Raw genomic sequence first — 22314 nt, 5'->3', positions numbered from 1 at the left:
TAAATCCAAGAAAAGCGATAAACAACATGAAGGAAAATACCAGAGGAACCATTAGATCAAGTTCACATTAGTGTTGCCTGAAATGTGTCCTCCATCGCACTGAAGAGCTGATGTTTATCTGTCTCTCTACGAGGCTTTTGACACAAAGCCCAAAGACCCATAAGAATGCATTAATATTGGAGAACTAGCAGCAACATCCAAGTCAGCTAACAACTACCACCAGCAAACTCTCATCCTGAATACAACCAAGCTTTCTTACACCTCTACGAAACATACTTTTTTCTTTCCCCCTCCTTTAAAAGGGTAAGAAAACATTAGAAATAAAGTAGCATCAATCTGCACAAGCCTAAAAGGTTTTCCTTCCAGCAGCAGCTATGCTACTGTCCCAGACAAGAGCTGGAATTGCAATAATCATTCAGACTGGAATATCCAATCCCTGCCAAGTGACTAAAGGTGAGCTGTAACTTAAAAATAAAATACACGTGTTCGAAGTGAGAATAGATGAACGCACTTACTGTATCACACATCCATTACTACAGAGCATCTATTATAGAAGCGTATTAAAAGTGGATGGATATACTCACAAAATCTAGACAAGCATATTTTTAAATAAACAGTTCTCCCTACCAGAATTACCGTGTTATCATCCCCAGTGAGTGATCTTCTATAACAGAAGGTATTAAAATAAAGAGCACTTTTAAAAGTTATTTAAAATACACTCTATTTTTTGCTTAGTAAAATACGCCAAAATCGTGTCTCAGAGCTGCCTGTATTTCAACTTTATATATGTAAATAAAGCACCAAAAAATAGAATATATTGATAATAGTAAAATAAATGCATTGCATATCCATTTTACTCCAAAATTCCACCCTTATAGCATCATGCACTGAATATTTGTGTCTTCTGAAACTCGCAGAAAATTGAATGTGACAACAAATGTAAACAACACAACAAAGATTTCCACATTAATTATAAAGGCTGTATCAGCACTACACATTTAGAAGTGTATAAACAGTATCAAACAGTAAAGTAACCACAATGAACAACTTCAGATAATCAGAGTCCTTATTTCTTGTAATCCTGCAATGTGCTTATACAAGTAACACCAAATAGAAGCAGCTCTCAGATACATGAATTTGTCTTTTCACATTGATAAGGGTTTTTACTTGAGGAGCAAACTAAACATTAACTTTTAACATGTATTTACATAATGTTTTTAAGTACTTAAAAATTAGGTTTATGTTTCTAAAGCATTACAACATATTTTATGTATTTAGAAATACATGTAACATTAAAAAGCATTCATGCATCAAAAGTATTCAAATCTAATCTATGTTCAAAAAACCTGCAGTTGCGTCCCAAGCCTTTGAGAGAGGCAAATCACCAGGCTAAACAACTGAAAGTGATGCACTAAACCAACTCAAAATAGTGATTGACCTTTCAGTTGATGTAGAAATAGCTTTTTTCCTAATTTCAGTTTATTCAGTTAATTCAATTCAATGACTTGATTTGCTCAAAATAAGAAATCAATTAAGAAATAACATAGCATGAAGATTTGTTTTCATTTTCCAATGTAGAAATAAACACTAAGTGCAAGAGGATGAGATCTACTATTTACAATATCCTCCAGGGCCAAACCCATTTTCCAGTCACTATTCAGAGTTAATACCTTGACCATTTTAAACCTTGAAAACACTCCCTTACCAATTCAAAAAGCAAAATGCAGTAAGTTTGCTTTTGATTTATGTATGCAATAAATTTAGGAATAACGTAGCTAATATTGTTTCATGCATTTCAACTGAATTCAAACTTTTACATCAATACAACTGTACATTCAGCACTCAATATGTTAAACAAATATTTTACTACCAAACATATGAGTATGAAGTACCTGAATGCTGATTTGACATAGTTAGACAATTATAACATAGGCTTATAATAATCTTGACAAAAGGTGTTACCTTACTGTAAAAGCTGTACTTAGCAGCAAATCGAGGCAATCTAATAATTACCAAACTACTAATAATTAACCTCTCCTTTGAGAAATGTAACAAAATAAGATCAAAGTGACTGATATACATCAAAGTTTCTTCATTATTTACATCATTATTTAAATCATATTTCAGAGAATGGGATATTTATTACAAGGTAGCAGAATAAGAGTGGAAAGATTTAATGAACTCCAACACTCATCTCTATTTTTGGGCTCATCTCAAATTCAGCATGGACTGGGCAGAAAAATTCCTGGAGGACCCTGAGCTACCTTATCTGTTTTGTCACTGATTCTTTAATTTCAGAATATTCAGATGGTGCATAACTCGAGAATGAGTTATTTTACAATTATTTGAGATACCTGGATAGATTTCAGAGTACCCCAACCATGCTGCAATGATGTTCCTGCTGGTGAATAAAACCTCCTAAGCATCTCCTACGCATCCGTGCACCAACAAGTAACATCTCAGCAATGCTTCAGAGCCCACACTGGGATTAAGCAAAACATCCCAGAGCTCTGACACAATCTTTTACTGATGAGGGGGAGTAAGGAGGGAGGACAACCTCTTATCTCAGTCATGCTATTTTTCCTTTATTACAAGAATTAACAAATTATGAGAAATGTACAAAGTTAATGCAGACATGTTTTTTTTTTTTTATCTCGCTAGTATTTTAATTAAAACCTTTTGTCATGTCTGCTAAGCAAGTTCAAAGTGTTGCAATGCAGTAGCAATGGGAATGCAGAAGTCTTCTCATGTTTGGGGGAAAAAAAAAAGTTTTCAACTTCTACCAAATCAGCGACTGTAATTACTACAGGAATAAACCAAATTTATAGCAGGCAAACACAAGGCATGATCATTTTTTGTGTGGCCATAAATGAGTTTATTTGTGCTGAAATGTGATAAAGTTTAACATTTTCTGCATGTCAGACAGACTATTTTGATAATATTCTTTACATTTCCTCTCTATTAATGAGATGAAAAATTTGCTATTAAGATATGCAAGTCATCTCAATACATCTCGTTACTGGATAAGCTTCAACAAAACCTTAAAGCACTTTTTTCTAACCGCATTAACACAATAAACGCACTGGCAAAATTTTGCTTTGGTATTAGACAATGTTCTGTTCTTGCAAAATATCAAGAGGTAGAATTCAGCAAACTACAGCAGATCAGTTGAGGTTTGGGTTTTTTAATTCTGTTCAGAATGCTGCAGCAGTGGACACAAATGCATGTTTAATTTTCATTATTTCCGAAGATTTTGTACTTCAATTTAAAGAAATGAGAGAGAGAAAAAAAAAAAAAGTTGTCTCTTTTTTTTTAATCATTCCAAAGACTACCTCTGCTATTTAAAAGTACTTTCACATCTCCACTTTCACTACTAACCTTTTGTGAAGAACAATTTCTGATTGCTAGGCTATTTTTCATTTGCCTACCTCTATTCATAAAAAAAAAGGGGGGGGGGGGGAAACATGTAAAATAGCAGATCTGAAAGACTGTTAAAAACTTGAATAGCTCACATATATAAAACCGATTATGGTTCTGCAAAACCTGAAAGTAATGTTATCAAAACACAGGATCGCTTTGGTATGCAATGGCACTGCTAAACCGCGGAACAGCTCAAGCGCTCACTGGCATCAAACCACAGCAGCATGTCACCAACACAAGTGGTTGGTTCTTTGCTTGAATGTCAGTTTTGAAGAGTAAATATATACACGCATGCACACCCATACGCACCTCAACACATATACAAAGGCCGCCCACAATCAAATAAACCTGACAGCTCCTACCTGAAAAAGCAGTTTTGTAAGACTGCATAGCTCAAGTCAGCAGAATAGTTTGGACCAAGTTATCCAAGAATTCTCCATTTACAAATTTCAGTTTCTCCTTGACATGAACTGGAAAATCACAATGGAAAGATACAAAGGAAAATACTGCAGGTAGGCTGTCACCTCTGGTGCTGGGAGAGACGGCTGAGCAATGCCACCACCACGGGAAGGATGGCTCTGAAAATGTTCCTGCAAGACCGCTGCGGAAAGACCTTTATCAGCTAGTCACTATAAATTTATTTTCTGCAAAGGAACCTTCTGGCATAATGTGCAGAGAAAGGACATAAAACGCAATCTGTCTGCCAATGAAACTTAAAAATGAATGTGAAGGCAGGAGAAGCAGCATATTTTGTTGAAATATGTAGATATGCCACTTAGATCTCAACACGTGCCACTGTCTGACACAAAGGGTGAAATGTTCTGATCTCTGCTGACAATATTTATACTGAGAAAGCCTCCAATATTTCATTGAGAGTTCCCCAAACGCCCATCATCCTCTCTCCAGAAGCAAGAGGGGTGGGCATGAACCTTCTGCAAGTCAAGGAACAGGAGAGAGAACCCGTGGACCAGCATCATGTGTTTTCACCTTAGCAGCACTCGCCTATCTACTGCCAGAAGAAGAGGACGATGGAAACCAAATTCACTTTGTTTTCTACAGAGAAAATAAATAAATAAATAAATAAATAAATAAAATCCTTCAACAAGCACAACTAGGGTGAAGGCCAGCATCACCTGCACTGCTGTCCAAGGCGCAGGCAGACCGCAGCTCTGCAACTGGGGCAGGCTGCTTTCAACTGCTTGCAGATTAAGCCATCAAATCACCCAGAAACAAGTTTACAGATTGGGCTTTTCCCCACCTTTGTTAGGCAATTTGTGTAACCTGTAAAATTAAAAACAGCAACCATGTCTTATGACTAGCTGGTTGCTGGGTTTTTTTAAAGTAACAGAATAACCATCAACTTCTAGTTTAACAAAGCTGTTAAACAAGAACAGTAATATTCCACCAAACAGGCATGCAGAACTCTAACACAAGTTAAACAGACACATGCACAGAAAAAAATTAGGACCTATGTAATTGTCCTGGTTTTGGCTGGGTAAAATCAATTCTCTTCCCAGTAGCTGGTGCAGTGCTGTGTTTGCATTTAGTGTGAGAAGAATGTTGACAACACACCAATGTTTTAGTTGTTGCTAATTCGTGCTTACCCTAATCAAGGACTTTCCAGTCTCTCATGCTCTGCCAGTGAGGAGAGGCACAAGGTGCTGGGAGGGAGCAGAGACAGGACACCTGACCCAAACTAGCCAAAGTGGTATTCCACACCCATGGAACATCATGCCCAGTATATAAACTGGGGGGAGTTGGCCAGGAGCCACTGATCCTTGCTCAGGGATGGGCTGGGCATCAGTCAGCGGGCAGTAAACAAATGTACTCTGCATCACTTGTCTTTCTTGGGTTTTATTCCTCTTTTTTTTTTTTTTATTCCTATTATTATGTTTTATTTTATTTCAATTATTAAACTGTTCTTATCTCAACCCATGGGTTTTGCCTTTTTTCTGGTTCACCTGTCCATCCACCAGGGAAGAAGGGAGCGAGCAGCTGCATGGTACTTAGTTGTCTGTGGTTAAACCACGGCAGTAGTACAACTCAATTTTCAGTGAGGCAATATTAAAATATAATTAAATATTTTACAATACAAATAAGAAGATTAAGTAATGCCAAAAGAGGGCAAAGGATCTGAAGGGCAATGGATCTAAAGATACACTTTTAAATATTTAAGCTAGTTTTTCCCCTGAATTTTTATCATCCTATTAACATAAGTTTATACATTTTGTATAACAAGTTTGTGCACTACAATTTTTTTTTCCACTTGTTTAATCTTCCTATTTCTACTTTTTAAACATCCAATATTGCTCAAGCCTCTGGGTGTATTTATTTTAATTAAACACAACAAAACCAAATGAAAAGCTTTTGCATTGTTTGAAAGGAGACCACTCAGAATCTTCCTCCATGTGTTGCAGTAGAGATCTGTTAGATACATCCCCAGAGTAACCCTGCCAAGAGACAATAGCTGTGCCAACAGCTATTTGTCTTCATTGTGAAGGGAAGCCTTTAACAAACAACAACAAAAAAAGTAATTTAATATTTGTATTGTGTTTGCACAAAGAAGCGCTGAATACCGAATGCATGGGGTAGCACTTTCCACCCTGTGCCCATACGAGGGCACACTCCCACACCCCAGGTGCAATAGCGGATGGACATGGTCTGGGACAGACTGACACTTGCTGTATAGTCCCACCTTTACTTCTCTTTAATCAATTAAAAGCATCTGCTTTTATTCCATAGAAGATGGATGTTCACATGTTTTGACAAAAGACCCATCAACACCTATGCAAGACCACACATGAGGTAGCATCACCCACATGCTGGCTGGTCGTCACTCCATTGGGTTGCCAAAGCATCACTTCTCTCTAACAACTCCTAACAACGTGCCTGTATGTAAGCCTTAATTCCACACTACATTCACCAGCTTCCTGGGTTTTTACTTTTGTAACGGCACGCTCAAACTTGTGGTCACACCAACTTATTCCTGTGGGGGCCAGTCTCTATGTTCATCTGAAAGCAGGTAATGCCAAGCTCTGCCTCCCCCTTCACCCACTGCTATCACGCCCACAATCAGAACGGTGCAGTTCAAAACAGAGAAAGTAAATAGAAAGGCTTAAAAGGCTTCCTCCTAGTATCTGGCCAGGAAAATATCTTCTCAATATTTATGCCTTTTCACTGCAAACCAATTTCTTCTGTAATAAAAGGCTGCTTTTGAGGTAAACTCCTTATACCACATAAGGGCAACAGACTCCAACAGCACTTTAGACGCTGTTAGAAAAGGTTTTCTACAATCTTGAATAAACATGCAGGAACTGCACATGTGAGGAAGAAAACAGGATCTCTGTGGTCTTTCAGCCCACCGCTCTAATGGTGTACAAATTCAATGCAGACAAAAGCAGACAACACTCAAAACATACACTACTGCTTCAGAATGTTATTTCATAATATTAATAATTACCTAAAAAGCACAGTGGTATTTGAGAAGGATTTTTTTTTTTTGTTGTAAATAAGGTTACACTGATGAGAAGTTTTTCACCAAACTCATTATTTTACCTGAAAGGCAAATGCAAGTACAACATAAATTGCAAGGCAGTATTTTACAGAGGCTATTTTTGTTCACGTATATGGATCTAGTTATCGAATACAAGTGAAGTTTAACAATCAGAATAGCAAATAATTTCACATAATACAAATTGCCCTGTACTTTTAGGAAATGTACTTCAGCAGAGACTGTAGACTATTTAGAAATTACTTGTCTTCAAAGTCTGAAGATGAATGAGGGACAAGCAGTACCCTTCTTAACCCAGTCTGTTCAAGTGCTGCTGCTGAAACTCAGAATTTTCCCCCTCTCTTTAGACAACTTTAAAGTCACATTTGCTTTTTATTATTATTACTTCTTCTATGCTAACAGAAAGCCTTTCTAGATATTAGGTTTCAGCATCAATTTCACATCTTTATAGGTTTCACCTGATTTTCAGACTTCCACTCACCAATTGCAGAAATCTGGAAAAATAATTTCCCAGAGTGAATTACTTATTAAAAGGCAAAGATATCAGTGAAAGAGCCCAAACCAGGCCCCATGTGAGGCCAAAGTAATACTCTCAGCCTCGTGATCTCTCCCAGTAGATTTTGTCAAATCACTTCCAACTACTCGTGAACACTGCTGGCAATTTTTTTTGATAGCCAACAAAGGGGCAATTACAGAGTAGCACCAAGACACGACTCACATTTTGGGAGGATTTCACCCGGAAACATGACACTGATATTCACATTTAAGATCTCCCAGGGCCCTATTACTTCTTTCTTTTCCAATAATATCCAGGATTGCTCTGGCAGTTGAAACAAAAATCAAGGCTTTAACAATCCACAGTTTCCCAACATTTGCTTTCTGTTAATTGTGACAATACAGAAGTTCATGCTAAACTATTCAGCTATCTGCCTGATCAGTTTTACAACTGTATTCATACTCTGGGTTAAGTCACACACAGAAAATAATATATATATTATATAAACATGCTATAACATTCCACTGAGTTATCTTTTATTATGTAATTCCATCCTTTAGAAGACTTGAAAAGAGTTTATACAGCCATTTGGAAAACTAATCCTAGGATAGATGTCTAAAAAGTGTCAGAGAAACAACGCTGATCATCCAAGGACTTTCCAAGGCAAGGGTAACTCTCCGCTCCCACAAACCTCAGTATTTTGTCTCCTGGTAGGTACCAGGAGTGCTGCAGGGACAGGATGGACTCCTGCAAGGGCACTGGGGTGACTTCTCTGAAAGATCAGCAATCTGTTCCCAACTACCCCTCCACCCCACACTTCGCTTTGGAGCAATCTGCCCTAACGTATGAGCCCCACTGAGACATTACACCCTTATTACCGTGTTTCAAGGCTGCCATTATCACCCAAGTTGCTTTCATCCGTTCCCACACTTTCAGAAGGAAGAGAGATTTAAAAAGAAAAAAGTATTGAAAAACTCCAGTAGAGTGGACACAAAATGCAAAGTATTGACCCAACAAGTCACTCCCAGATGCACCTGACACCACATCAAGGCCAGAGAGGACCACCTGCCCTCAGGTATCACAGGTTTCCCAAATTAACCCTAGGTAGAAAGCTGATCTTCACCCCCAAAAGTCCTTCAGTTCTCAAAGTTTCCAATCATGCTAGAAAACAAGAAATAAATCACCATCAAAAAAACCCCCAAATCACAGCTCAATTTTCTTCTGTGATAAATGGCCAGCAAGCAAAGGAGGTATCTCTTCCAATTCCTCACCCCTCACTCCAAAACACCCCATCCCTGCCATCAGCTATGAATAAAGCTCCGCCACAGCCAGGAACCACCTGCAGGACTTGCTGCCACTCCACCAGGTTTATTTGATAGCAACTCTACCTTCTTTCCCCTGTGTTAAAACTCAGCAACTTATCTCCAAACCAATTAGGGTCACCATAAAGACACACTTAGTGTTGCAAGAATGAACTGTGTTTTAGGAGCACTGTCCATTTCATGGAACTTTAAATTAAATTTCACATAAAAACTCGGCTTTGGATGTCCCTTAATCGGTCTCCTGTTTATGACTGTACACAAACTTACCCAACATAAAAATGTGTTAAACACAGTAATTTCTTCAGTTGCTTCCCGTGCAATTCAAGCGATGATCCACCTCCTCCCACAGGAAAGCCTACAGAATGCTTTATGCTTCCTTTTTTTCCCCCAACAGTTCAGTTAACCCTAACCCCTGTTTCTCTTCTATTTCCAGTCAGATGGCTGAAAAATTTAATTCCTGATAAGACAACCTTTCAACCAACAGGAAATGGACTTCTGACTAAGGGCAGAGGTTGTTCAATTCTGGGATTTTTTATTTCCTTGTACCCATAATCACCACAACATCAGCAGACACCAAAATGACTTAAAGTAGAAAAAAACCAACCCTGATGTGTCTCCATTCCACAGGTGCCTGCCAGCAGGCACGGCTCAAAGCAAGGAGGCACAGGCAGCTGCACAGAGAGGCTCCCATGTAAGGCATATTCATTCCCAAGGTAACTTACCATCTTATTAACATGGCTTATAGACAGCTGTAAATTTTCAGCATTACAACACTTTATGATGTTAAATAATGCATCATATGTTGCACAGACAGTTTATTGTACATTTTTCCACTTTGAAGACTTTCATGGATCCTATACAAATTGCACACAGCTGCATATTACTGGTAGTTGACAAGTTATTAAAAATTACATTATCTGATCATCCGAGAAACAGACTGCAATAGTACCGCTGAATACCACACTTTAATGTGTGCATAAAAAGGAATGTTGTGGTCCAATTTTTAAGTGGTTACCCTTATGAAGAAATTATTCTATTTTTTAATAAAGATCTACTGCTTTTACAGCATGGGTATGTGTACTATTGCATATTCTGCATATAAAAATCACACTCTGAAGAGTTGTACTACAGTGCAAAAACTGCCACTGGAAATAGTGGAATTATCTGACTCTCCTGCAACTAAAATCCCCAAATAAATCTTGTATTAGCATACCTGTTTGTGCTTCATTTTCTGATAACAGAGCTTGGTTAAGACTTGAGAAGCAGATAAATCACAGAGCAAGCACTAAAACTCAGGACAGTCACCTTCCAACTTGTTTGAACTTGACTGTATATTGCTAAGCTCGAACAGAATGTAAACTGCTGCCCTGTAACAGTTTAGATCATATGTTAAAAATCTTTCAAGCATAGTTATTTTTATTTTCATACTGCCTGAAGGTCCTAAACCAAGATCATACCCCATGATCCTGGATTCTCCACCATACAGTTCCTGTCTTGAAGAAGTTATGATCTAATATAGACAAGATAGAACAAAGAAATACAACAAGCAATCAAGGGAAGAGAAGAGTGGGAAATCATCAACTTAAAGGTACAGTTGGTTAGTTACTCTAACTACTGAAAAATCCCTCTAAGCAGGGAGCAAATAAAGAAAAATAGTAGCAATTACCATAGGAGTCCCTTTTAAGGAGTAAATACATAACTAGTTCTGAGAAGTAGCTAGAGTGCTTTCAAACCTGAACCTTAACTGGTACTATGTAATGTAATTTATCATCTTAAACATTACCAATTTGTGGCATTGGAATAACAAGCCATCTACATTCTTGCCATTTTCTACAACAACTGAAAAGGAATCATCGCAAGCGATCAAGCAGCAAGAACTCGTATAACTCCTTGAAGTCCTCTTGGTTTGTTCAGCTATTCCCATATTGCCAAAACACAAAGGTTCTTAAAGGCAGGTACGATCCACCTAGCCTACGAAGGGGGAATTTTAACCACTCATTTTCAACAAGAACTACATTCACTGAGGTTTCTAGTTAACTTAAGGCCATGTGCCTCTTTACCAAAGCAATCTAAGGAACCACAGGTTTCTATGAACACCCTTGCCCACTCAAGTTATTCCTCCTTCACAGATTTAAACCTGCAAATGACATTTACAGATTTAATTTGAGATGCTCATTGTTTCTTATCACCACCAACTATTTGGTATGCCTAGTTAGTTATTATTCCACATTAGGAGAACACTGGGACAAGAGGTCTTCCAATTTGAATACCATCTCAATAAAAGAGTAAAAAATACTGAATTTCATACATCAGGTGCTGTAAGACATTGAGCAATATAACTTGTAATACACAGAGCATATAACTGGATCCAAATAAATAAATAAATAAACTAACCAAACCATGAGTTCAAGTTGTTTTCCATGACCACATTCATCTTCCTGAAAGCCACACTTCACTGTGACTGATTTTTTCTTCCTGTGTAAAACAGATTCTGTTTAAGGGCTAGTAACGGCATTTGCCACATGTCACAGTCGGGGATGGAAGGAACCAAAACCCATAAATCCAAGCTGAAAGCTTGTCCATGGTAGACAGCGTAGAACCTTTGTCTCCAGGACAGAGCGTCTCCACCACCAAATGAAAACCACCACATGCGACAACAAATCTTGACACTGCAGCATCACAGGTGGAGACACACACAAAAAAAAAAACCAACCCCAAACCCACCATTTACTAATAACTGTCAAGACCTGCAGCTGTAAAGACTATGCACTGATTACAATCTCTGTTCTGGTATTTTTTTATTACCAAATGTTCATCCTCCAAGAAACATCATTTGTATTACACTGAACCTCAGTTTTTGAGCAACATATATGTGATATGGAACCCAGCCAAATGCTACTGATTACACCACTGTCTCAAAAGCCTGCTGGCAAGTTATGGGTTGCTTCAAAATAATCCTAAATTATGGAGTCTTCATTCTTTCTGAAAATAAAGTAACCTGTTATCTCTCGCTCATCTGAAGTTACCAAATATTTGCTTCCTTGGTCAAGGAAGTTGGAGACCTTCTTCAGGTCCCATATTCCCACTGAGTGGCCATGAATATCCTTTAGCAGTACTAAAGGATATAAAAAGAGAAAGAAAGATACCATATGAAAATATGCTACTATCAATATTTGAATAATGAGGCAGCTTTACCTTAATCAGTATATCATTTTATTCACATGGGGTGACAAAAGTGTATTAAAGCTGTTCTGAAGTTGGACCACTAAATTTCTTAGATGACATGTTAACCAGTGCTGTTGGCAATTAGGAATGTATTTTCACTGGGGGCTTTCCGCAGAGCCGAGCTTGAAAGGTTCAATGTGCAGTGTATTAGCTTACCAAGAAACATCCCAAGAACTGCTCCCCCCATGTAAGCTCATTGCTGCCAACTAATTTAATCTACAGTTCATATTCTTAAGAAGTCAATGTTCTTCTGCTGGTTTAGCATTTAGACAACCATGAGAAAGGTAACCTGAAGTAGCTAAGCTACACTAATCAACACCAAGTTGGCTGTAAACATCCTCTATCCCAAAGTTATTTTTATTTACTTGTAGAACATTTGGACTAAAATGTTTTTCTTTTAGTCTTCTGCAGCATGCATGATTTCATATATGTACTCATGTATGCACATGTACATGCTTGAAAGGCAAATTTACTTGGTTACTTTTCTATTAAGGAAAAACTTGGCATTTCTCTAGCACAAAGCTGTAAAAGCTATCTGGAATGCAGATCCTAATCACCAGAGAAAAACTTGTTGAAAGAAGGGATCCACACCTCACTGCAAATAGAGCTGTTCAACAAAGACCGGGGAAACAAACAACAAGCTCAAAAGAAATGGAAAAAAAGACTGACAGGTAAAGAATAAGCAGCCTAAGAACAAAATTACAACCACCAAAGGTTCAGCTCCTTTTGTGTTAAAAATGGTTTTCAAGCCCTATGAGCAAACCAGAAGACAACAGGGCTATGGAATGCATGGATAAATTATCCGAACTACCCAGATAGGTTGCCTCAGTCTTCAGTAAGGGCGATAGCAGTTAGAAGGGTGGGACAAGGGTAGGATGCTGAAGGCAGTCAGGATAGACACAGGAGCTATTGCAGCCAACGAGGAAGACCAGCTCTGTAATACTCAATGCACTGCAGCTCAGGGACCCCAAAAAAGCCTTTCAAAACAGTCATATGGGCTGTGATTACTGCAGATCCGATAGCAAATATATCAAGCTAGACTGGTACCAGAGGATTACAGAATAGCAAATGCAAATGTCTGTTTAAAAAAAAGGGGAAAAAACTAATTTTGTTATCTAAATGTTGGCTGATTTAATCTCAGGAGTAATGAAATGTTTTAAAACATTTCAAAAGACAGATAATTAGAGACCTGAAGGAAACGAGAAAAAAAACAACAGAATAAGACACAACTTGGGTTAACCAGCAATAATTCATGCCACATTTTTCCAGTATGTTTTGCAAATAAAACACAAGATTTCTCTAAATATAATGTGGTAGGTCTCATTTATCCAGCTATCAGAGAACAACATAGCCATGTTATGTAGGAAGTAACTAATTTAGTGGAAGAAAATAAAAAAAAAAAACCAAACCAACAATGTAAGAATCCTAAGATAAATAAGGAAAGGGGCTAAAGTTAAAAGGTCAAATACGAACAAGAAAACTGAGGCTGTAGTAGCTACTAAAAGATTTTTTCCCAAGGGTTCATCCTGAGACATATTTTAATTATATATACATGTATATGTATATAGATAAATAAAAGCGACTTGAAGACAAAAGGGAAATGCTAATCAAGTTTGCTACATGTCAGTGTAGAGGATGACATCTGTCATATGCTAAGAACAGGGTAATTTTGAGGACAGGTAACAAATATAGACCCAGATTCTTAGTACCACATACAAAACTGTGCACTCAAGAAAACAAGAATTATTTCTGGTACAATCAGGTAGAAAATGATTAAGAAAAAAAAAAATGGTGTATTAGATGGAGGACAGATAAGTGACAGAGCTCTTAGAAAGTCTCAGAGAAGCATTTTTGCTGCTTACATTACATGAGGCTCAGTACAGCCTTGGGGGCAGCCCTGGTCACTCACATTCACAAAATATTCCTTCAAAACAAGACCCTACAGACAAACAATCTCTAAACAAATTTAGGCTAGAAACTGGAAATGTTTTCTACACGAATGCTTTGTCAGTTCAGCAAGCAACAGCCATGAGAAAAAGGATTTAAAAAAATATTGTGAAGTAGTACTTGATCAGATTATAAGGAGGACTCTGATGCAATTGCCTGCACTAGCAGTGGACTAGATGTGACATTTGTATTCATACCAGGGAAAGAAATACAGGGAAAAATATGAAGTGGCACTGGCATTACTTTTCTCTTTAAAAGCAAATTCTTCAGCACATACCTGAGTGAAAGCAAACTGGTACAGGTAAATCAGGAAAGACAACTAATGAAGGAATCAGAGCAGGCAAGTGAGTACACGGTTCTCTGCATTCTCTTCATAAAATATCACTGAAACCACTGTTCAGACACTGGTTTCATTTTAAAGGAAGGTTCATAAAAAGAAAACAGAGGCAAGGTGATACAAAATAACTGATACAGCAAGAGGGAATTCGTTTTGCTTTACAGGAAAAATAAATGGACCTTTGGTGTCAGTCAGTGCCTTCTGAAAACTGGAAAGGTCAGAAGTATTTCTTAATTCACTAATAAATACTCTCTCAAGATGTTTTTCTTCAGTTAAAATCTACCTCCCTGAAGCAGAGCTTGCCAAGGTTTTTCAATCTGCACTTCACTACAGGCATTTCAATAGCATGCAGATAAGGGCACAAGGAATGACGCCTTTTACTTTATGGCTAAATTATTTTGTTTTTAATGTAGCAACAAAATTTTAAGTCCAATGAAGATACTTCTCTTAGACCAACCTAAGGCCAGAGGCAAGCGCTCCAACAGATAACCGATGCAAGAACTATTCCAGTCACATTCCCTTACTCAGACTGATTTAACACCTCCTAGATAATGCACCCAAATTCCTCCCTTGCACGAGAAAATTCACATGCCAACAGCTGGCAACCACCAGGGCAGCCTGAATGGTTTATTTAGCACATGTGGAATCCTGACAATACATTGCTTTAGATTCTTTTTTGCTTCCGATAAGACAATAAACCTAATAGCATCCCTCTAGTAAAACAAGAGTTATTTAGCCCCTACAAGCCTCTGCAACTCCTAACAGGAATTAAAATGGATTTAAAAGATTTAAAAGACTAAAATCTAGTTTGTGCAGCCGCACTTAAGCAGAGGAGAGAAGATGGCCTCCTGCATGTGTACAAACCCTGCTGCAGTGGCCAAAGCCACATCAGGCAAACCTGCCTTCAGCAAGACACTAGTGTGCTCCACACTAAAAATCAAGAAAACCGCATGTAAGTGAGCAGCAAAATCTTAGACTCGGGTACAGTGGAAGAACAGGTTCTTGATCTCTCAAACAAGTTATCCTATATTCTAAAGAAATGAGAGCTGGTTAAAATTATCCTATGCCGCATAACCGTTACTGTTGGTAACTGTATTTTTATTGGGTTGGGGCTTTTTGAGGCAGGATTAAAAAAACTAATTTCTTGCAGCAAATTCCAGAAATTAAGTGATTACTATGTAAATATCACTTTATTAATTCTAAAGTATGTCAGTACACACACTATACATAGATATGATATATATTTAAAAATTATTTCCACTTCTCTTTTCTTAATTGTAAGTACTGCAAGTTCTCCTCGTTTTCAGAAATAACCCTACTTGAAATTTCACTGATGAAAAGGAAATGCAAGCCCTTTAAATTGAGCTATTAAATCTTTTGTATCTCAATCTGTGACGAGCAAGAAGCATATAATTATCCTCTGACCAAAAATGATGCATTTCTACTAGTTAGTGATGTTCTTACACTGCATATAAACAAAAAAATTGAATAATCTATTGATGATTGTTATTGAACATTGTTATATGCATTGTTATTGAGCAATGCACTATAAGCACCCAGAAGCCATCCCAGGCTGAGCCAGCCCTATAAACACTAGGAAAGCTGGAGTCAGGAGGCAGAAAACGGAGAAAAAAAAAAAACACGACCTTGGTTGATACAGACCAAAAAGTTGCCTCCTACACCGACTTGCATGCATTGAGTCCCTGAAGCCTTTTATAAGCTGCAGACACCATGAAGAAACACTTTTCATTTTGTAAACATACTACCGCTTTCCTGGAGTTCTTCTTGTAACAAAAGCAAATACACCCTGCCAGAAATACTAAGTGAGAATGGTCCTATAGGAGCTGGCAAATTCCATCACAAGCCTCAAATGAAAGTGCTGCTGAATGGTAATAAACACTCCAGCACTTGCAGTCCCTCTTCCAGACACCAGTATAGGAATAGCAATACATGTAACATCCCTGCCATGCAACGTGAACAGCACATGTATCTGAAGGAACTGCTATGTATGGTCAATACAGTGATTACCAAAAGCAACATTTCAACCGTAACAGGAAGCAAAGGAAAGAAGTCAGGCTATCAGATGTCTAAAGCACAGCATTAAATAGACAGCTATCACCAGAACATCAAAACAGGTTTTGGACAAGCAGCTCAAAAACCCATTTTCTCTTTCTCACATCAAGAGAAAATAGGTAACCTTGGGAATGTGAATTCTGGATCTCTAGCATAATATCTTTGTTTCTTCTCCCCTCTGCAGCCTCTGAACATTTTAGCTTCAACATGATGAAGGTGGCAGAAACAAAGAATAATTTGAACAAGCTGAATGTTCATTATCTTGTCATAATGCACAAGACTCACATGTTCTGAAAGGCTTCTATTCTTTCCTTTAAATATTTTTATTCAAATAACCTCAAACGCTGTAGAACCTGAAGTTAGACTACAATACCCAGAGGGGAACCCATATGTTCTCTTTTCCACTCTTAAGAAGAAAATAGGTATTTATATATCTGCATGCCACAGAGGTACCGCCCACTGTGCTTTTCTGTAACGCTTCTGTATTAATTGAGTTACTGCCAGCATAAACCAGCCAAAAGCATCTGGTGGACACATCAGATCCAAAAGGCCAGCTAAGCCCTCTTGTAGTGGCCTACAGCAAATGAACTGTAAAAAAAGTGGTATCAAAAATCCCTCTGTAACAGTTTTTAACAACGGTCAGAAAAGGATTTTCTATGTTGCAGGGGATATGCAAAAGTCAGGATTTAATAGGCACTAACCATCCTCCTTTAGTTCTCTCTGAATGTCTGACCACTCTGCAATGAGTTTTACAGTATTCCTTCCACCAGACTCAGAGTCTCTGTCTGAGAACCCCAGAGGCAGTACAGGAGTCATGAAATTACAAGAAATCACAAATAATGGGGGGTTTACCTCTTTTCCATATCCCTTTCACAGAGCTTATTGCTTACCTGTGACTGGTCAAGCAAAGGCTCTACCTCGGAGATTTGAAATGTTAGAGCTTTCAGTGAGGGACCTTCTTGCAACCTTCCCGGAAAGCTACACCAGCCATGCCAGCCAGCTCACCTACACCCATGTACTCGAGGGCTCCTTCAAACAACTTTCCTCCCTGAGAGCTACATTTCCATTAAGTCTATTCTTTATTACAGTTTCTATCAATATGCCCTGTACATTTACTGGCTGCAGCTCCCTGCAACACTCGCCAAGCTCTGAAGGAAAAAAGAAGAAAGAAAAAAAAAAAAAATGGAGGACAAAAATCCTGGCATCGCATTGTAATCTTCTATTCTTTAGCATCAAGGCTGACTTAAGTAATAGGTTACGCACCAGAGTCAGCAGCTCATCAAGTTCACATTCAAATGCTTTTAGAAATCTTGATTTAATACCATCTGGTCCTGATGATGTGTTACAGTTCCTTTCACCAATTAATTATAAATCCTATTCCACTGACACTTCGATTTGAGACAGTTCCTCAGAGAAGTCGTCTGGAAGAAAAAGGCTCCAACATGTAAAACTCAGCCTACAATCCTCTCACATGTAAAGGAATAGTTTAGTTTCCACATTTGCGTTCCTATCTTTCTCAAATGCTCCTTCTACAGCTGGAAGCCAATCTATTTGGAAAAGGTTTTATTAGTGGCTTCTACTTACAGTCGTTAATAAGCTGATAGGAAGCAGCCTTTCCTATTTCATTCTTACATTCAACTTTGCAGAATTCATGCCCTTTTCTAGTTTCCTTGTTCTATGATGGTTTCCTCTTTCTGAGAAGTGTATTTTTACTTTTAGTATTCATCTTTGGTTTGACAATACCAGTTTTTTCCTCAAAAAAAAAAACAACCAAACTTCTTTTATTGGTGGTGTAAGTCTGCTCTGAGCCTCTTTACACGTCATTTTTGAACAGCCACCATGCATCCCGCAGCCACTTTAAACTCTTAGCTGTTCCTTTCAAAAAGAGAAGGGATTCTCATCTTCATAATCTTCACGTCACTCTCATTATAGAAGTTGAACATGACAGTGATGGGGGTTTATTGCTCTAAAATTGAGTACAAAACAGCTGCTATCACAATGGCATTGCTCTACCTCCACCTCAAACCCACTGCACCAGGATGCGAGTCTCTTCTCAAGGACTCTCAACCGACCTGCTCCGCAAAACAGTCAGTTACAACATTTTATGCATAAACCCTGCATAAAACTTGTCTTGACATGAAGGCAGCCCTTGTAAAGGTATAAGAGAGGCTGAGTTTTCTGTTCTTGCAAGCTCTGGGATCTTTTTTCCACTGTCTATAGTAACTGCTATTGATGCGACAAAATAATTGTGGCAATTCAACTGAAAATGACCACTATTAGATACATTCAGATATATCACCAGCAAATAGGAAAAAAAAAAAAATCCGTTTCCATCTACTACATCCAGAGATGTTGGATGACCCTACTGATATGATGCAAATATCTTGTGTCAATTAACCCCACGTACCGCCTTTGGTTTCACCCAAAACACTTTCCCAGAGGAAGGCTGAACAATCTGTTTAAAGTGTTGAGATTATTAACATGGAAACAGCACCAAAACCTCCAGCTGAGATCGAGGCTCATAGTGAAAAAAAAAAAAAAAATATATATATATATACACATATATATACTTCACAAACAGAAAGGAGTATTTCCCAATCCATACATTTCAGCTGTAAAAAGGCTACAAGTAATATTGAGATTTGTAATTGCATTGTCCCAAAGATGGGCTGCACGAGAATTACATGATCAGCACACATTCTTTCACTTATTTCTGCCTAAGAATACATCATAACACTATAGTAATAATAAATGAAAAAATTACTACTTCCAGAAAATGATTTGCTGTTGCTATTTACTTGAATTTTCCTGGTGGTGCCAAAAGATTTAAAAAAAATCCCAGAAGTTAGGAGCAGAAAACAATCTGTATGGTTACCCTGTCCCCAGATTGCTCCCACCATGTACTTTCTAATAGCCTGTCCAATACAACTACTTACTGCCAAGTTACAACGCCCTGTACAAAAGTTAGAATACAAATAAAATGAGCACAGTTTCTGTAAAATGCTTCCTCAGCTTATTAGAAATCTTTACAAGTTTTAACAAACCAGGGAAGAAAAACCAAATTGGTCAGTACTTTCAGTGAAATATCGTGAGGAAATTAATGAATTTATCATAAGGCTACCTCACTAGGGAGAGCAGGGAGGTATGAGATAAAACAAACTTCCACTGCAGACTGGAATACAATTACAAAATAAAAAAGCAAAGCTGGATCTGTTTCCAGTAATAGCTTAATTCTTGGAAGGCTGTTATTGAAAAGCAAGATTCATCAATATGCCTTGCTATAAAATCATGGCAAAGTAGACAAGAAGTAAGCTAGTGAAATAACTAACATGATTTGTGTGGTCCGTAGAGATTGCTTTTAATATCACACTGCATTAGTAGAAACCATTTTTCAAATCTGCTTTTAAAGAACACGTTTTGAATATGGCTAGTAGTCACTGGAAAATTAGGGTTGGATGTTTCCCCCCAAAAAAAAAATCTTACACAGGGAAAAAACATCTCTATTTTAAAAGCATACCAAAAGCTGATTAAGGAACACAACTATACATGGATGTCAGGCAAGACAACAGCAACAAGTAGAAGAAACCATGTCAATGACTTGAAATCCAGATGTCTGAACTAGGCACCAAGTTTGACCTTGAGGCATCAGTTGCAGAAAGCAAGATACGGCTCTTAGGAGAAACCAGAATCTCTCACTTGGGCAGTCCAGAGATAGGGGCACAAAGGCTTTTCTTCACTTCAGTAGATATGGTGAAACAAAGTCCAAGCATTTAAAACAAAGCAACATTAGGGATTGTGATTACCTGCTACGTCGCTTCATAAGCAAAGTTAATAGTACTAGAGGCAGGTGCCAGGACCCTGAGTCCCCATGCTGCTTTGAGCACACTTTTCCAGGAATTACAGGTGACTGGCACTAGCAAAGTTAACTCCTTTGTTTTTCAACCCAAAGTATTCTACCTCAAACTAACTCACCCATATCTGCCTTGATAGCACATCTTCATTTTAATCCAGATTCATCTTACAACAGTTTCAAAAACCCCAATACAGTGACCTGATAGCAGTACAGCAGGCACCACAGTGCTGCAAAGTCACACTACTCAAACCAGCACAAGCTTAGGGAAGGTACACACTGCTGGCCAGTATGTGCAGGATCCCAGCCTTAGTATTACACGCCAGTCTCCTGTAACCAACATGAGCAGGGTAGGCTATAAGAGGAGGAAAGGACATTCACCACGTGGGATCTTTGAGGGAAGCATTTGTACATCATAGGCATACGTAAGCAAGCTGGAAATAGCAAATTCCAACCCTCCTGAAGAAATAGCATCTGCATCTCAATGCTTGACTGTGAAGAGTTTTTTTGGAGACAAAGACCCTAGCAAAAGAAGCAGCGAGAGATCCTAATATCCACCTCGCCCAGAGCAGAGTGGACTTGGGGCACAGAGCAGCAGCAAAGCGTTACTCTGAACAGCCCTTGTCCATCTAAAAGGCAATATGAAAGCAGAGATAAGTCTAGCTTACAGTAGGAACCCTTCCCTGTTTCTTTTTAATATATTTCCTGTTTGAGATGTTTTGAAAATACTAATGGAAATTATTTACAGCACCACTGATATGTTAGCCAACTGCTTATACACTTCCATTGACAGACTTCCAGCAGAGACACCGCAAACTGTCCGGCGTAGCTGCAAGTACAATATATCAAAATTAATCTGGCACCTGTGTAAAATTTGGCAGTCATACCCAATAAACCGTTTCGGCCACGATGTAGCAGTGACTGACAACTTGAACGGAGTAAGCTGGGCACAAAGCTCCTCTCCACGCCTCATTACAATGCCATTCCAGTCAACATACGCAGCACTACCCGCTATTGCTGCTAGGGCCATTACTCATTACAGTAGCCTACAAAGACACCAAATGCCCCACCAGAATCTCAAAGAGCATAATTTGCCTGTAAACACCAGCAAAAAATATTAGGAGAGTCCCTGGAAAGAAACAGGAGCAGGACTGTAAGTATCACCAATGGGTTGGTTGTACCTTATGCAGCAAATGGGGGCTAAACATATAGGGGAGAACAACTCAGACAATTTAAATTCAGAGAACAACACATCCTTAACCAAAGCCCCACTGGGTAAAACCATGAAGTATTACACAGACATTTCATCACCATTTTATGTTCTTGACATTGTTGTGTTTCTCAATGCATTGCCTTGCCAGTAACAACTATCAGAAACCTGAGGGCTAGTGGAGATCAAGTCCTGCACCTTGTGCCCCTCCATGGGGAATCTGCAGTCACAAAAACGTGCCCTATCTGGATAACTCATTTATTCTTCGTTTGTATTGTACAGCATTTAACGAGGTTGTACATAACCATTTGAAGGCGTGCAAATCATTTTTATTTTGTGTATTACCTAGGAAATTAAGTGCTGCCTTCTCCTTTATCTTGTTAGCACAAGTCATTACATCTTTTTCATATGCCAAGATAAATTTAACACATATTCATTGCTTTCTAAAAAGAAAGAAACTGTAGGCATCAAATTACACCTAAAATGCATTTAATTCCCTCTGCTCTTTTAATTGTACGTAAAGAGCCTGATTCTACCCTGGTACAAACTTCAGCTTCCCCAAGCTTACTAGTAGAATGTTATTTTCCTGTCAATATCACCCGCTTCCTATTTTATTTTTTAAAAAGCTAACTACCTTTAAAAGATGCCACCTTTTTTACTGACACACTATTTTCAAATTATAGCTCTATCTCTGTTAGTAAAACCTTACACGACCACTGAATACAAAATGGGTTTCCTGGCCCAAACCACCTTTTCCTTTCTGATGCACCGAGGTCTCTCCTGCTGTAATTTTAATGAAGCTCCTGCTCCTGTGTTCATACTTTGTGGGCACACGTCCATCATTGCTCCCCACAGGGACGGCTGGCAGAGCACTAATCCTTGCCTCTGAGCCAGCAGAGGGAGCACAGAACATATTTAGACCA

The 22314-nt window shown here is 38.3% G+C and overlaps 1 protein-coding gene across 20 annotated transcripts in view; it reads right to left on the bottom strand.

The window, feature by feature from the left end:
• The window catches only part of PTPRF (protein tyrosine phosphatase receptor type F), a 391730-nt gene that overhangs the window by 306869 nt on the left and 62547 nt on the right, over positions 1-22314 (bottom strand). Inside the window, exon 1 of one of the 20 annotated variants that reach the window (XM_030493852.2) lies at positions 11144-11162. The exons of the other annotated variants lie outside the window; for them this stretch is intronic. The gene's annotated coding sequence lies outside the window, so the exon portion shown is untranslated. Of the gene's footprint in view, positions 1-11143; positions 11163-22314 lie in introns of those variants that run through there. 20 annotated transcript variants of the gene reach the window in all.

This window comes from Strigops habroptila, chromosome 8 (genome assembly GCF_004027225.2).
Source record: "Strigops habroptila isolate Jane chromosome 8, bStrHab1.2.pri, whole genome shotgun sequence".
NCBI lineage: Eukaryota > Metazoa > Chordata > Aves > Psittaciformes > Psittacidae > Strigops > Strigops habroptila.
Note: the sequence above shows the minus strand (reverse complement) of the source record. Positions and strands in the feature narration are given on the sequence as shown.